At 34.1% G+C, this 14,835-nt stretch overlaps 1 pseudogene; it reads left to right on the forward strand.

Annotated features, from left to right (window-relative positions):
• The window catches only part of LOC110594424, a 110,415-nt pseudogene that overhangs the window by 6,057 nt on the left and 89,523 nt on the right, over window positions 1-14,835 (forward strand).

Raw genomic sequence — 14,835 nt, forward strand, 5'->3', positions numbered from 1 at the left:
GTATCAGCTCCTCCTGAAATGTCTTGTAGAATTCTGCTGGAAAGCCATCTGGACCAGGGCGCTTTTTTTGTAGGAAGTTTTCTTATTACATAATCGAGTTCCTTGATTGCTATTGGTCTATTTAGGGTCTCAATTTCTTCTTGTTCCAACTTAGGTAGGTTGTGTGATTTCAGAAAGTCCTCCATTAGCCGGGCTCAGTGGCTCAGCCTGTAATCCCATGCCTTTGGGAGGCTGAGGTGAGTGGATTGCCTGAGCCCGCAGGTTCGTGACCCGCCTACGCAGCGAGACCTCATCTGTAAAATAAATTAAAAAATCAGCTGGGTGTGGTAGCACATGCTTGTAATTTCAGCTACTTGGAAGGCTGAGGAGGAAGGATCACCGGAGCCCAGCAGGTCAAGGCTGTGGTGGCCAGGAGCAGCCACTGCACTCCAGTCTGGGCGACAGAGTGAGACTCCAACTCAAAAAAAAAAAAAAAAAAGAAAGTCCTCCATTTCCTTAAGGTGTTCAAGTTTGGTTCCATACAAGTGTATGTAGTAGTCTCTAATGATCTTTTGTATTTCTTCAGGGTCAGATGTGACTTCATCTTTTGTGTTTCTGATTGTGCTTATTTGGATTTTTTCTCGTTTTTTCTTGGTCAGTCTATCTAGGGGACCATCAATCTTGTTTATCCTTTTGAAGAACCAGCTTTTTGTTTCATTGATTTTTTATATTATCTTTTTCTCTTCTATGTCCTGGATTTGGGCTTTTATTTTGGTGATCTGGATTCTTCTGCTGAAATTAGGGTTTTTGTGGTCTTGCTTTTCCAACTTCTTTAGGTGACTTGTTAGGTTGTGAATTTCTGTTCCTTCCATTTTCTTCATGTGTGTTTGTAGGGATATAAATTCCCCTCTTACTACAGCTTTCAGGGTATCCCAGAGATTTTGGTAAGATGTTTCTTCATTTTCATTTGTTTCCACGTATATATTGATCTCTGTTTTGATTTCATCATTGACCCAGGAGTTGTTTAGCATCGTGCTGTTTTGAGTCCATGTCTTTGTAGGTTTTGGGAGTACTTTGTTGGTGTCAATGTTTATTTTTATTCCCCTGTGGTCCGAGAAGTTGCGTGGTAGAATTTCAGTCATTTTAATTTTGCTTATGCTTGATTTATGGCCGAGTATGTGACTGATCTTAGAATACATTCCATGTGGTGATGAGTAGAATGTGTATTCTGTGGTCTTTGGATGAAGTGTTCTGTAGGTATCAATTAAGTCCATTTGGTCCAAAGTCACACTGAGGTTCTGGATCTCCTTGCTGATTTTTTGTCCTGATGATCTGTCTAGGGTTGTGAGTGGGGATTAAAGTCCCGAGTTCTGATGGTGTTAAAATCAATATGTTTCTTTAGTTTTTCAAGATGTTGCTTTATGAAAGTTGGTGCACCTATGTTGGGTGCATATATGTTTAGGATAGATATTTCTTGTTGATGAATTGAGCCTTTTATCATTATGTAGTGGCCTTCTGTATCTTTTTTGATTTTTAATAGCTTGAAGGGTATTTTGTCTGAAATTAAGATCGCTACTCCTCCTTTCTTTTGTATTCCACTTGCCTGAAAGTTTGTTTCCCATCCTCTTACTTTGAGTCTGTGGGTGTCCTTTCTAATGAGGTGAGTCTCTTGAAGGCAATAGATTGTTGCCTGATGATATTTTATCCATTTTGCCATTGTATGTCTTTTCAGTGGTGCATTTAGTCCATTCACATTTAGGCTAATAATTGAAATGCAAGAGTTGATCCCTGTCATAAGGTTCTTACAGAGTTGTTGTTCCTGTTTGTTTGTTGTCTTTCTTTTGGTTTTGGAGTTGGTTCATGCATGTTTTTAATCTTTTGCCTGTACTCTTGTTAAGAATGTTGTTCTTTTTTCCTTTTCTTCTGTGTTCAGTACTTTCTTAAGTGTTTCTTGTAGAGGTGGTCTGGTGGCAGCGTAGGTTCTTAGGGATTGGATATCTGGAAAAGATTTCAATTCTCCCTCACTGATGAAGCTTAGTTTGGCTGGGTAGGTTATTCTTGGTTGAAATTGTTTCTCTTTTAGAACTTTGAAGATAGGGCTCCAGGCTCTCCTAGCTTGAAGGGTTTCTGTGGATAAATATGCTGCTATTCTAATTGGTCTTCCCTGGTAGGTAGTCTGGCCTTTTTCTCTTGCTGCCTTTAGGATTTTTTCTTTTATAGCTACTTTGTTTAGGCGAATTATTATGTGCCTGGGAGTTGGTCTTCTCATTTGTTGTCTTGCAGGGGTTCTCTGAATTTCTTGTGCTTGAATTTTTGCATCACTGATGAGATGAAGGAAGTTTTCTTGAATGATTTCATGAAATATTTGTTCCAGTGTGACCTCTGACTCTCTCTCTGCCTCAGGAAGGCCAATTACTCTTAGATTGGGTCTCTTGAAGTAATCATTCATCTCCTGAAGGTTTTGTTCTGACTTTTTAAGCTTCTTTTCTATGTTTTTGACAGTTTGCGTTAGTTCTGTGTTTTGGTCTTCAAGTTCTGAGATTCTTTCTTCTGCTTGGCTAATTCTGCTTTCCATGCTAATTAGTTTGTTATTTATCTCCATCACAGTATTCTTTACTGCTGTTATTTCTGTCATCAGCTCCTTCCTATTTTCCTCTTGTCTCTCCTCAATTTTTTTAATTCTCTCTATTAATGCCTTGATGACTGGGTTTGTTGCTTGTGACCAGTCATTCTGGGAGCTCTTCACTGTTTGTGTTCTCAAGTCTGTTTCTCAGTGTCTGACCTCCCAGGGTTCTGTGTGAGCCCTGTGTTCTTTTTGGTTTTTCTTCATTTGTGCAGATTTTCCCTCCCTACTTTTCCCTTCATTCCACTTCCCCATCTTCTTTAATTCTGTTATTCAGGGGTGGAGGGGTTTCTTTTACTTCTGTTTGTTCAGTCTCCTATTCTTCCTAATATATTTCCTCTTGCTTTGTTTAGTTCTGGAGTTGGACCGTGGGCTGAGGGCAGTCATTTTGTAGTTTTGGGATTTAATTAACGGGGGAGCTGTGATTCAAAATCTCTCTGCAGATCCTGGTGTTCGCCAACAGCTGTATGGATAGTCTGAAACCCATCTCCCACTGCCTTGGAGTCTGTCTATGCAGTGGGATTGTAGGTTTACTCCCTGAAAGAAAAATGAGGTTAACAGAGGGAAGAGAATGGAGCAGGCAGTGGGGGGAGGGGGGTGGAGAGAGAGAGGAGTGAGAGGGAAAACAGTTGAGTGTACCAACTGGTAAGTGAAAAGAAACACAAAGCCTGAAACAAATATAAAGAAAAACAATAACCATGACTGAAAACTAACCAACAACCATATAAAAATCTAAAACATACAGTGATGCTAATGTACACACCGATCAACCTTATTGGTGTGCTATTCCTTTATGCCAATATCGGATTTACAGAGAAATAAGAAAAAAGGAAAAGGGGGGGAAGAAAAGAAAAAAGAAAAAGAAAGGAAGAAAAAAAGTGGGGGGATAGATTAAAGTTAGTAGACTAACAGAACCAGTCGAGCACACTCTGAGACTTTTCCTTTAAGTCCAATGTCCCTTCAGCCGTGATTTCTAGCTGTCTTTGCAGGCTGGTAGAATTGTTCACCGTTAGGGTAAGTTGCTCCTGGCCTGCTGTGAAGAATAGTTCAGATATGGGCCCCTGCTCAGTTTATCACTGAGATCTGGCTTTTTCCATTTTTCAAGCAGAATGAGCCTTTGCCATTCCCGTTTTGATGTTATTACCTTGGTTACCCAGCAGGTGGTGCTATCCCACGTTACAGTCCAGAGGGGAGGGAGCCTGCTACCATCCACAACCTGCGGCAGCAACTTCACCAGGGGAGTTTCATAGACCTTTCTCTGGGCTAGGGGTGCAGCGTGGCAGCGGCGATCTCAGAAGATCCTGCTTTGCGGGGCTTCACAGTCTGAAGTCGTGGGTTTCTTCAGGTATGAGCTGGGAATGACCGCAGTGGCAGTATTCGCAACTGCAGGAGCAGCCTAGTCCCGTGCGGCGACTGCAGGAGCAGCCTGGTTCGTTGCAATATCGAGTAGTGACTGCGGGTGACAGTGGCGGCTGAGCTCCCTGTGAAGAGAAGGCTGAGGAAGATGGGGGCTGCAGCCCCTGGGAAAGAGCGAGGGTCTTTATGGGTGTTCTCTGTCGCAGAGGGTTTCACAGACCCTGCTGGCCTGTCGCCATCTTGCTGGAAGTCCCTGAACATTTTTTTCATGTGTTTGTTGGCCACCTGTATGTTTTCTATTTGGAAATGTATATTCATATCCTTTGCCCACCTTTTAATATAGTTATTTGTGTTATTGTTATGTGAGTTCGTTATAGATTCTGGATGTTAATCTTTTGTCAGACACATAGTTTGCAAATATTTCTCCCATTCTATAGGTTGTCTGTTTATTTTTTTGAATTTATTTTTTCTATTCAGCTTTTTAGTTTAATTAAATCGCATTTGTCTATTTTTTAACTTGTTGCATTTGCTTTTGAGATCTTGAGAACACCTATTTACCTAGACTGATTTCCAGAAAAGTTTTTATTTTAGAAATTGTATATTTCATATGTTAAATGTGTGTTTTGAGTCTATTTTGAGTTAAATTTTGTATATGGCAAAAAGTAGGGGCCTAGTGTCATGTTTCTGCTTATGGTCCATTAGTATCCCCACCACCATTTGTTGAATAAAGTGTCCTTACTTCATGGTATTTTTCTTGGTCAACTTTTCAAAAATCAGTTAGTTGTAGGTATGTGGCTTTTTTTCTGAGTTCTATATTCTGTCACATTGATCTACGTGTCTATGTTTATATGATAGTATGCTATTTTGGTTACTATAGTCTTGTGGTTTAATTTAAAGTCAGGTAATATAATGCCTTCAGCTTTGTTCTTTATACTTGGGATTACTTTGGCTATTTGGACTCTTTTTTGTTCCATATACATTTTAAGATTGTTTTTTCCAATTGCTATTGATTGCTTTGGGCAGTATAATAATTTTAATGACATCAATTCTTCTAATTCATAAGCGTGGGATGCTTTTCTACTTATTTGTGTCTTCTATAATTTTGTCATCAGTTGGTAGTTTTCCTTGTAGAGATCTTTCACCTTTTAGTTAAATATATTCCTAGATATTTTGGGTTTTGTGTGGTTGTTGCAAATGGGAGTGAGTTCTTAATTGCTCTTAATTTGATTCTCAGCTTGAACATCATTGGTATATAGAAACACTGCTAATTTTTGTACATTGATTTTGTATCCTGAAAGTTACTGAAGTCATTTATCGCATCTAGTAGGTTTGGGGGGCATATTTAGAATTTTCTGTTATAGAATTTTATCATCAGCAAACAGAGGTAATTTGACTACCTCTTTCTAATTTAGATACCTTTTATTTCTTTTCTTTCCTCATTCTTTTTGGCTAGGACATCCAGTACTTTGTTCAATAGGAGTGGTAGAAATAAGCACCTTTTGTGTTGTTGCTCTAGTTCTTAGGGGGGATGTTTGTGATTTTTTCCCATTTGATACTATGTTGGCTGTAGAGTTGACATATATTTAGAAAATAAAAGCAAAGAGGGAAATATAAAAAAGATTAGAGCAAAACTAAATGAGATTAAGTCCAATGAAAGAGAAATTGGCTCTTTGAAAACATAATGCAATATTAAAAGATGACTGGCAATTTCAACCAAAAAAGTGAGAGAAGATTCTAATAAGCAAGATCAGAAATGATAAAGGTAACATTACAAATGATACCACAAAAATAGAAATGAGCATCAGGGGCTACTATGAACATTTCTACATGCACACTTTATAAAAACCTAAAGAAAATAGATAAAATTCCTAGAAATGTATAACCTCCCAAGATTGAATCAGAAGTAAATTCTTTAAGCAGAGCAATAATAAGTAATAAAATTGAAACAGTAATGAAATATTTAGCAACAAAAAATAACCACGGACCAGATAAATTCACAGCCTAATTTTACCAGACATACTAATAAGTGCTGACACCAACCTTACTAAACCGAATCCAAAAAATTGAGGACAAGGATTTCACCCCCCCAAAAAAAAAGAACACAAGAAAAAAGAAAACTACAGACGAAAACCTCTGATGAACATAAATGCAAATGGCATCAACAAAATACACAAGTAGGCTATATTCCATGAGTGCAAAAATGTTCAACATATGCAAACTAATAAATGTAACTTACCACACAAACAAAATTAAATACAAAAGTATATGATGATCTCAATAGAAGCAGAAAAAGCAAATGATAAAATATAACATCTATTCATGATAAAATTCTCAACAATATAGTCATCATATTTCTTCTAAAAATTAAAACTTTGATTTAAAAAAACCCAACAGATATGGTAGCACATGCATTGTAGACAAAAATATTATTGCCAGCCTTTAAAGCATAATTTGCATCCTCTCATAGTAAGTACATTTCAGGAAAGTGTTCACTAACAATAACAGCTAAGTTTAGTTTGTGATTAAAGATCTTACCTTTTGTATTATAATGCTTAAACTTTTATCTTATATTAAAAGTTTAAGCTGAATTATTATTATAAACAATTTTAAAAGTTCTAAAATGCCCATAAATCAGTTCGATTTTTTTCTATAATTAAGTAGTACTTAATACTTAATTGACATAGAAATTAATAATTATTGGGGTGATCTATGATTTAAATTTTTTTTATTTTTTACATTTATTTCAAAGATGTGGGGTACAATTCAGGATTAGGTATACAAATGGACATCATACAGGTAAAGTTTGGGAGTCCCTTTGTTCCCCACTTTGCCTGGTTTGAGTATGATTTTATTTAATAACGTTTTGAGTTTTAAACATGTCTTTCTTCTTAAAGAAAATAAATGTAATATATATGGTACAAAGAATGTGTTGCCTCCTTGGTTCCTCCTGCAAGGAAAAACCTGAAGTTACTGTATGAGCGGTACGATTAGCTAACAGAGTCAGCTGTTTCCTCATGACCCTTTGGCTTTTCTGCTTTCAAGCTGAGACCATACATTTCTCAGGATACCCTACCCAATGACTGTTTCTTAGAATGCCCCACCTAATGACTGTTTCTTACGATGCCCCACCCAATGACTGAGCATGGTGGGGTTGCTAGGACCTGGCCATTTATGCTTAACACAGGACTCGTCTAAGGAGTCATCTTTGGTCCAGACCTGCTGGGTCATCTGAGACTGTGTCAGATCTGCACGAATCCTGCTTTCTTTCTTTTCTCTTTTCACAAGGTCAACTTCACATGGTAGTCTGCATGCTTTCACTCATTGACTATTTATTGTCCCACTTCCTCTTATATTTTATAATTCATAGGCTTTCTTCCAAAAAACATCCTATTCTCTTAACTGTTTTTCAGTATTTCCTTTCTGGAGGTTACACCTGACACAGAATACGTTTATAAAAAGCAATTTATGTTATAAAATTAACTTGTATTCTTTAATGAATGTAGCAAAATTTATTTATATGTTCTGAAGAGATTATAAGATTAGAGAAAACACCCTAATAAACTGATAGAAAATTTTTCTTTTTTTTTCCTAAATTTTCAAAGGCAAACATATAATGTGATGTTGCACACTGAATAAAAATTTTAAATTCTAAGTAATGTTTATATAAAAATAAAACCAATAAAAGTGATCAGATAGCACAGAAACTTACTTTAAATGTTTTTTATTCAGTTGGTTTTGTGTTGCTTTTAAAAACTTAGCAAGATTTTCTGTAATTATAAATACATTATAGACTAATACAGTGCTGTTCTTTGTATCTAATATCAGCATATAGAAAATGGATATTTAAAAATCAATCTGTTTTTGCATTTATAAGTTTATATTAAAAGTATTTTAGCAGGCACTTGCTTATTCACATATATTACCTTCACTATTTAGTCACCAGTTATATGATCAATTTTGGTTAATATTGAACTAAACTATACTATTTTTATTTAAACAATGAAGTATCTGTAAATTAACTATAATAAAATTTATACATGAATTAAATCAGTTTTATAACATGATATTGCATAGCAATAAACCAGTCATGTATCTAATGATAGCATATTGTTAAGAAAAAAGTTAATATGATCAGTCTTAAGAAATTCATCAGCCTGACTTATCCAAAGGTATTTTTCAGATAATTTGAAAGAGGAAAATAATCTGAATAATAATTTATTACTAGCATTGCTATATGATTCGGTGTTAGCATAATATAAAACATCTAAAAATTGGTAGTCTAGCACAGAGTTTGAAAAATATGAGAGATACATGCCATTCATGTAAATGTCTTCTCTGGTATTCTCAAGAATTAATCAATCTGAATCATATTCCAAAACATCATTTCTATATACAAACTTATAGTCAAAATTTGAGTAGTTCTTCAGAGGACCAGACAGCAGTAGAATTGTATGATGGTAAACATCAAGTACATATAATCCATAATTAAGAATTTGTTCAAACAATAAAAATTTTAAAGAAATTCAAAATATATAGCATGCTTATTTTATTTAAATTTTGACTTGGTATTTAAAATATGCAAGCATTGCATTTCTTTAATTTTCAAATTAAAAAGATTATAGACATTTGAAAATCATTTTTGGCAACTCTGTTTTACTTGCTTAATTGTACAGTTTCTTTTTTTTATCTTAATTAAGGGGTTACAAGTGTATGTTTGCTACATTTTAAAAGTACAATTTAGTATATATATATATATATTTTTGGAGCCTCTATCTACTTTTTAAATTGCTTTGTAACATTTATCCAGCCAGGCCCCAATAAAGTTTCACAGATATTCAAAATGTTACCTGATATGACACTTCTAAATAGACTGAACTAACCACTCTTTTCCTAAAAATTGTTGTTATTACTTATTCATATTCTCCTTTTATATATTGAGAAACAAAAGATTGCAAATGTTGTGCTGGTTGTCATGGTGTTATAAATAGTAGCCAAGAGTTTTAGCCTCCTTAACTGATACTCAAAATATAGTTAATATTTTTAAAAATGGGATGATAATCCACTCAATAGAACTAACTAGTTTCTTTCACTAGAGTAAACAAAGTCAGCCAATATCTAAAAAGAAATGTGACTAATGTTTCAATCTATGTAGCAATTTTTATCTATAACTCATATAACAGAAAGAATTGCATATATGGTTGCTATATGTTTAATATAATTTTACCTATTGGCCACAATTTTTAAGCTTGCTATACACATCAAACAAATTAATTCTTTACATAGTTATTTGGCATTAATCTCAAAACTACACAGAATGACTTGGCTTATTATAGTTTGTCTCCACAGATACACATATGTGAAATTATATAAAATAACATTGTTTATCAATATAGCAGTTTAAATAATCATTTTTAAATATTTTACCATTATTTTGTTAATGAAATTAAGTTATCTTTTGTTAAAATTTTGGAATTTTATGTCATTGCATATTATTATAAAGAAAAATTATTTTAAATTTTGTCATCATAATTTTTTTTTAAGTAAGAGCTTCCTAGAATTGTAATGAATCATGTACAGTAATTTTCTCTAGTAATGCCAGAAAATTTTACTAAATAAATGTCCTTTATATATCTTGCATTTTACATAGCTAGTCTAAAATTATAAGATACTTCCCTTACTCAGACCAATTATAGGCAGGCGTAATTAGATAATGCTCTGTTACTCTGAGATGTATTTAGAAGCATTAGAAATATAGCTTTAGAAACATTATTTGCTCTGGTATTTCCTTTCAACCTCTAACCTCACCTCTAAACAATATTATATTTTATATTTAACAAGGGAGACATTATCTGTCAGTTACATAAAGTTCCAATAAGCCCCTTGAGAAGAAGAGCAGCACTAGCATCTAGATTTTGGTTTCTAGTACCAGTCTCCAATAAACAGATGCAGAGTTTTGGCAAAATGGCTTTTTCTAGGACTAGGCAGGAAATATGCAAGATAAGCCTGGAGATTCTTGTAGTGTCAGAACGGAGAAAAAAAAGTTAAAAGAATAAGTCTCCTGAAAAAGTTTCCATTGCAATGGGCCTAGGTTGAAAACTCAATGACAAAATAAAAGAAGTAGTATGGATTATAACACAAAGCATAAAGTAAATATTCATGAATCCTTACTATTATAAATTAATTAATTAACAAATGAGTGACAAAGACAAATCTTTCATGGAAGATTCAATATAATTTATGTAGAAACTCTGTTAATGCCCACAGTAATACCATGCTAATATATACTTAATATGCTGTGATGGGCATTTCATCTTTGTTGTCCTTGCCCTAAAAACATATAACCCAGACTAATTTTGTTTAAAAGTCAGATAAATCCCAACTGAGAAACATTCTACAATGTATCTGACCAGATGCCTCAAAACTGTTCAGGTCATCAAAAACAACAGATGTTTGAGAAACTGTCATAGCCAAGAAGAATCTAAGACATAAGGATTAAATGTAATGTGAAATCCTGGAACAGAAGAGTCCATTAGGTGAATATTAAGTATGGACTCTAATTGACAATAATGTATCAAATTGGTTGATCAATTATAACAAATGTATCATATTAAGATAAGGTGTTTGTAATAGAGGAACTGAATAGAGGATACGTGGATAATCTCTGTACACCTTTATAGTTTTCTGTTAATTAAAACTGTTTTAATTAGTTTCTTTCTTTTTTTTTTTTTTTTTGAGTTGGAGTCTCACTCTGTCGCCCAGACTGGAGTGCAGCGGCCGCTCCTGGCCACCACAGCCTCCACCCGCTGGGCTCCGGCGATCCTTCCGCCTCAGCCTTCTGAGTAGCCGGAATTACAGGCATACACTACCACGCCCAGCTGATTTTTTGATTTATCGTAGAGATGAGGTCTCGCTGCCCAGGCGGGTCTCGAACCCGCAGGCTCAGGCAATCCACTCACCTCAGCCTCCCAAAGACACGGATTACAGGCTGAGCCACCGAGCCCGACTAAATTAGTTTCTTTTAAAAGGAAAACAAAAGAGCACATTATTTGCCAGCCTAATTGGAGAGACAGAAAAATATAAAAATTAGAGAGAGAGAAGAGGCAATAATATTTTCATACTTCTTTTCTATGTAATTTATTTGTAAAGGGCTTCTCTGAATCAATTAAAATATCTAAATCTTTCCTGCTTTAAGATCTTTCTTTTGCCTGGAACAGTCTTTGCCCCACTTTGCCCAATAGATTAATCTTCAGATCTCAAGTTCACTTTCACAAGAGTTTGTCTCTTACTGCATTTCTATAGACGTCCCCTGTTGCTTGCTATCACCGAACAATGTTCTTTCCATTAATGGTACTTGTCATGGATATATATTTGTGTTTATAACAATTGTGTTCATAGCAAGGCCTGTCACATTTAGTAGGCGCCATATGTGTGGTGAACCATGTCTACTTTGTTGATGGCAGTTTTGATAAATATTCAGTAAAAATCAGATAAATTAATGATCCTCATAAACAGGTTATGCCAACAGCTTGCTATGCTCTTATTTTTCCTAAAACAAATGGGATGATCTGATAGGACAACATAAGGAACCTATGATCTTTAGTCTAGTTATTGCATTCTGCATATTTAGATTTGCTCAAAGTCTTGTATTATCATTTATGAAAGTTATACTCTAGTTCAAATTGATACATAACAAAATATTGAATTTTACAGATACAAATATAAACACTTACTGATGATTCTTTATGTTATACATTTTACAATAGATGATCTTATCTGAATACTATGTAATAGTGAGAGGTGGAAACAATTTTGTTAATTTTATAAATGAGGATACTTAGAAAAACTAAGTAACAGTCTCACATAACAGTTGACAGATTAATTTGCTTTTCTCTCTGACTAGAATTCTATTACCTAACAGTTCTAATAGTAAGAGTTGGACCCACCATATCAGACTCCAAAGTCCATGTGCTTTATATCTCAACCCTCTGTAACTCAAAAACCTTCTAATCCCAACAGTATACATTCTGGTCAACATTATGCCTTGAAAACTTCTCTCTGCTTCAGTACTTCAGAAATATAGGAATAATGAAGAGAAAGAGAAAAAAACTTCCATAGACTATGCATCCATAAGATAGCCTATTTTTTAAAATCTTTATTTCTAAATAAAAATTTAACTTTGAAAACCAGAAATAAACCGGGCTCGGTGGCTCAGCCTGTAATCCTGCGCCTTGGGAGGCTGAGGTGAGTGGATTGCCTGAGTCCGCGGGTTCGAGACCCACCTGGGAAACTTGGCAAGACCTCATCTCTACAGTAAATCAAAAATCAGCCAGGCGTGGTAGCGCGCACCTGTAGTTCCCGCTACTCAGAAGGCTGAGGCAGAAGGATCCCCAGAGCCCAGCAGGTCGAGGCTGCGGTGACTGGGAGCGGCCACTGCACTCCAGTCTGGGCGACAGAGTGAGACTCCAACTCAAAAAAAAACAAAACAGAAATAAAAGAGGAACACAAACTAAGAAAGTGGAACAACTATAGTTACAAGCTTTCTAAGTTCTGTGGCCCCAAACAGGCATATCAAACATTTAAACAGAATGTTAAGTTTCTGCATAAGGTCTCTAAAGGGCTTCTAGTGAGAATAAAGTTAAGAATAATGCTTGAATTTCACTCCTACAAAGAGAAGAAGAAAATGACTGTCCTATAAAAGCTATATGTTTTTATAATAAATCACAGAGACAAGTTAAAAATAGATTACATACTGAAAACCAGAAAGTGAGTTTCCATAATTAGATTAGCTGCTAACCTGATATACACTTAAGATAGAGGATAAAAATACGCAAGGTGGCTAACAAATAGCACAAACAAAAAAAAAAAAGAAAGAAAGAAATAGATATATACTTCAACTTAAAAAGAGCCCCAAAACTATAAAATGAAAGATATTAAGAACTGGAAAAGATAACCAAAAAGTTCATAATGTGATTAGAACTGTAATAGAGAAGTAGTTCATTTTTTTAGAAGCACACCGAAATATATAAAGCAAACATGTTGAGGAACCATAAAATGATCCATTAAAGCATAACTTTTAATAAAATATAATTTTTAGAAATATAATTTTAAAATATCAAATGTATATATAAATTATTATAAAAATATAAAATAAAAATGTCCTCAAAATAAAAATGAAATAGATGTCAAATCTTTCAAGTGAATGCAGTTAACTAATGAATTAGTAAATAAAATGAAGATAGCAAAGAATGCTCACTGAATAAATAATGAGAAAAATAATTAACAAATGATAGAGCGGTTGGGAGATTTAAAAGATGAATTGAGTGGATTTGATAATTGTCAAACAGGAGTTTCAGAAGGAAAAACAAGGAATGGCCTGGAAACAGTATTTAAAGAGATGATAATTGTTGGTGATTTTTATTCATAAAGCTATTTTCAGACCCAAAATTACTCTAAACATACATCACAATAAATATAATCAATTCAGATATAGACACATCCAGTGAAATTGAAACATGTTCTAGCTCAAAAGGATATTTACATACTTTTAACAGGAGAAAGATCTTCTATAATAAAGTTGTGGTAACAGCAAATTTCTCAGCACCAATAATAGAAGGAGATCATTGCTCAGAAAAAACAACTGTCAATCTAGGAATTTATACTTTGCTACCATTCAAAAACAAGAGTAAAACAGATATTTTTAGACACATAGACTATATTTACAGTTTAAGACTATTACTACCAAAAGATTTACTTAATAAGGAAAGCAATGCACACAAATGGAAGGTTTGGAATATGACACAATAAAAAAGTAAACACATTGATAAATTATGGTGCAGAATGTGATTAATTATTGATGAAAAACTGCCAATTTTTCTTGAAAATTAAACTTCAATATTGATTAACAAATAAATAAAAGTAGAATCTATTGGGTAAAACCTTCAATTGTTCAGAAATTGCATAGAAATGATAATTTGATTACTCAAATGTATATACCAATATCATCATAAAATTTAAGATAAATGGTAATCCAAAACAACATTTTTGCTCCAAATTCCAATAAGAATGAAATCAACAAGTAGAAATATTTATCTGTCAAAGTGAAGATAAAGGAATAAGGTTATTGCTATTGCTTTGTTAAACTCTGGTATGGCCCTGTACTCTTTGAGATATGACTGCCATGTTTTCTGGCTTTGGCCCCCTCCCCTACCTTGTGGTGAATCTCCTTTCTCTCTAATTTACTTTCTAAATAAACTATATTTTCCAATAAAAAGAATAAGATTATTTACAAACATAACATTCAAAAATGTAAAATAAAGTTTTGATATTTTTTCCCTAAGTATTTAAATCATTATAACAAATGCAAATAAAGACTCATCATTTTAAAGAAATTTGAAAGTTTGAAATTTTAAGTAATTAAGATACATGTTGTGTAAAAGATATATGCCTAAATTAAGAAGAAACATTTAATTATGCAATGGCAAAAACAGAAATTATTAACATGCAAATATGAACAAAAGAAAAGGGACTGGGATAAGGTTTATTTTTAAATTGGAGAAAATTAAAATGCATGCCCAAATTATTTATAGGTGTAAAATTTATAGGTATAAAAAAGTACAGCCTTAATATCGCTCCTAAACCTTTATTTTTTACTTTTTACAAGGCCAGGCTTGGAATTTTCCAAATCTTTTAATTCTGCTTTTCTTTTCATTATAATTTGCATATTTAAGTCTTTTCTTTACTTTTGCGTCTCACTACATGCAGTTAAAAGTAGGCTGGGCTAGGCTCAGTCTCTAACCCCAGCACTTTGGGAGGCTGAGGCGAGTGTGCTGCCTGAGCCCTCGGATTCAAGACCAGCCCAGCAGGTAACTTGGCAAGAA

Source organism: Carlito syrichta, unplaced genomic scaffold (genome assembly GCF_000164805.1).
Source record: "Carlito syrichta isolate Samal-C Ts95f unplaced genomic scaffold, Tarsius_syrichta-2.0.1 Scaffold315293, whole genome shotgun sequence".
NCBI lineage: Eukaryota > Metazoa > Chordata > Mammalia > Primates > Tarsiidae > Carlito > Carlito syrichta.